At 41.6% G+C, this 2,790-nt stretch overlaps 1 long non-coding RNA gene across 1 annotated transcript in view; it reads left to right on the top strand.

Annotated features, from left to right (window-relative positions):
* The window catches only part of LOC136582146 (uncharacterized), a 31,929-nt gene extending 30,550 nt beyond the window's left edge, over positions 1-1,379 (top strand). Inside the window, exon 2 of the long non-coding RNA XR_010787146.1 lies at positions 938-1,379. This is a non-coding gene — a long non-coding RNA (uncharacterized lncRNA). The remainder of the gene's footprint in view (positions 1-937) is intronic.
* Positions 1,380-2,790: the final 1,411 nt, after the last annotated feature.

The raw sequence follows: 2,790 nt of genomic DNA, 5'->3' as shown, positions 1-2,790 counted from the left end.
GTATGTACTGACAAGACAGTACTCACAATGAAAGCCGCATTGGCTACTACACAGGAGACAGAGCAATCTGCTTCCACTCTGTGTCATGTGCTGTGGCGCTGACAGTGGATGTCCAAACAGCTGGTTGGTCAGAGTGAAGCAGCAGGATCCCAGCTTGATCAACTATTGATGACCTATTTTGAGAATGGATTGTCAATAGTATTTCACCGGAAAACCCCTTTAAGATGATTTTTACATTTAAATGTAATTTTAAATTGCACTGATTGACATGCTATATTTTTAGTTGGCGCTCTTTACATCCAGATTATCTACTCATGTAGTGCCACCCAAATGGCTCTTTTACAAGGGCCTACAGTTGTTTAAATAGTCTGCAAGAGCGCTGAGATTGTCAGCGCTTGTGCAGAGCTTTTAGATTGATAGACATCGCTAGCTTCCCGCTCAACCCTTCACCGATGAGCAGACAGCGTTTACACTTAACAAAAGGCCTGTGATAATTTTTTCAACCACAAATGAATAGTGAACAATTTTTCTTTCTATGTATTTACACATAGCGATTATCGCTCAAATTCTTTCGTTTGAACGAATTTGAGCGATAATCGTTACCTGTAAATGAGCCGTAAAGCTTTACCTTAGATAGCGATCTTAATTTTGGATCTTTTGATTGGTGGGGATGAGGACTTTGAGATCTACATTATTTACCAAGATTTAGCTACTAAAGTGCTTTGCCTTTTATCACCTTTATTGATAATTGCACGGGTGATAATGACAACGTGCATTTTCAAATGATATGTATTAAGCACATCTGTGTCCTTAATTAAGCATCAACTCTGGTAATATAGTATCTTGTTTTTCAAACTCTGTTTAATTGAATTAAGCAACAAAATGTAAATGATTATGAGCGCGAATTTAATTAAACATTTTGTTCTCTTTCATTCAGAAGAAGCAGGCTGCGGACATCAACGCTGACGCACCTCCACTGTATTAGGCCTGTGACGATGACAGACCTGAGGCACATCACTGAGTTCCTTGATCTCCTCCAGTTCAGATGGATACCATGACTACTGCATGTTGAACAGCTGATCTTTTTTAAACTGACCGGCATGTATAGAGAAGATGAGAGCAACAAAGAGTATTGCAGCTGTTTAAGAAGAAACTACAAAAAATTCCATTAAATGCCAAGAGAAAAGCCTGTCTGAACTAGTGTCATCAGGGGACTGTGGGATTCTTCTGTAATGTCATTTCTGTTATTCTTTGTCACACAAACCAATATTGTTTACAGAGTTCGGTATTAAAAATTTGATACAGTGTTAAACATGCATTCTGTGCTCTTAAATCTCGAAAACTATATTACATGTGCAAAAAATAAATATATGAATGTATAGTGGTGTTTCCAGTGACAAATCATTATATGCTTGACTTTATTTTCTCGGCTGTCTTTGGGGGGACACATCGAAGACCTTGGGTATAGCTCCTGCCTCTAGGAGTTGGACACTACGCAAACATAGTTAACTACGTATGCCAACTATACCTCTCGCCTTCAGCCACTAATCTAAATCAGTTTTAGCTCAGTTCCTGTAGGAGGCAGACCTACCTGCTGCAGTTCTTCTAGTTCCTGGCGTTCCTTAGCCTTGAGGGTTCACAGGGTGACAGAAACCCCTTACTACACCACTGAGGTGGGACCTCAGGGTTGCATTTATGTCCCCGCTGGTTCCCTTCCTCTCAAAGGCAAGGTAGCATAGAGTAGCCCTAACTTTTCTGTGACCCACCAGTGGAGATATCTTGTTCAAGTTCCCTGGGCTCCCCTACCTCTTTCAAAGCAAGGTGAGAGATAACAAGGGATTATTCTGGATATCTATGCCACACCATATAGCTCAAACCATTAGCATCGGGGACCGTTGTCTTCACAAGCTCAATGTCGTATGTGCATGGTGGATCTATCTGTCTTGCACAGAATCCTTCTGTCGTTCTGATGCACTGTTCCTCATCCCTGACAACCTAGTTGCAGTCTGGTGACCTCCAGTTCCACAATCAACCACTGGATCAGGTCGATGATTATGGAGACCTACCGTGCCAAGGGCAGGACTTGGCCCTTTCGGGTCATGGCCCACTCAACTCAATCAGTGCATGCATCTTGGTTGGTGTCCCATATCGTTTCTGCGGTTTAGTTTTGTAAGGCTGGAATCTGGTCTTCGCTTCATACGTTCACAAACTTTTACAGGGTGCATGCTTTCGCATCTTTTGATGCTACTCTTGGTCACAGGATTCTGCAGGCAGCAGTACCCTGATTGTATCACAGGGTAATAAGTAAGGATTTGGCGCTCACTAGAAGGATACTGGAGAGTGTAGTAGGTGGGTGGTCTTGATTCCCAGGTGAAAACGAATATTCATAGGTGCTGTAAACAATCTCATAAGAGAGAGCAGCTAGAGGGAAACTCCGGTCATAACATGAAGGAGGAAGACATAAATGGGATAAAAGGGAAAAAACCTCAGCGCTCGCACCGTAGAATAATAGAAGATAGAATGTGCTGAAGAGACTAAAGTTATGTCACTTACTTCAAGGAGGCGCCTTTAAGGTAGGCGCCTCCTAATCCCAATAGGCGTATCAGAAATGGCATCGGCCAACGATGATGAACAGATTCCACGGTTTTAATATAATAAAATGATATATAATACACAACGTAAGTGTACATAATATAAATAAAATTGAACATATATAATGATAAAAGGTACCTTGTAATCTTGTGGCAAATGAGTGTAATCAAGCTGCCAAGTCCAGACCGGCATCTGTTG

The sequence above is a fragment of the Eleutherodactylus coqui genome, chromosome 11, assembly GCF_035609145.1.
Source record: "Eleutherodactylus coqui strain aEleCoq1 chromosome 11, aEleCoq1.hap1, whole genome shotgun sequence".
In the NCBI taxonomy this organism is placed as follows: Eukaryota; Metazoa; Chordata; class Amphibia; order Anura; family Eleutherodactylidae; genus Eleutherodactylus; species Eleutherodactylus coqui.
Note: the sequence above shows the minus strand (reverse complement) of the source record. Positions and strands in the feature narration are given on the sequence as shown.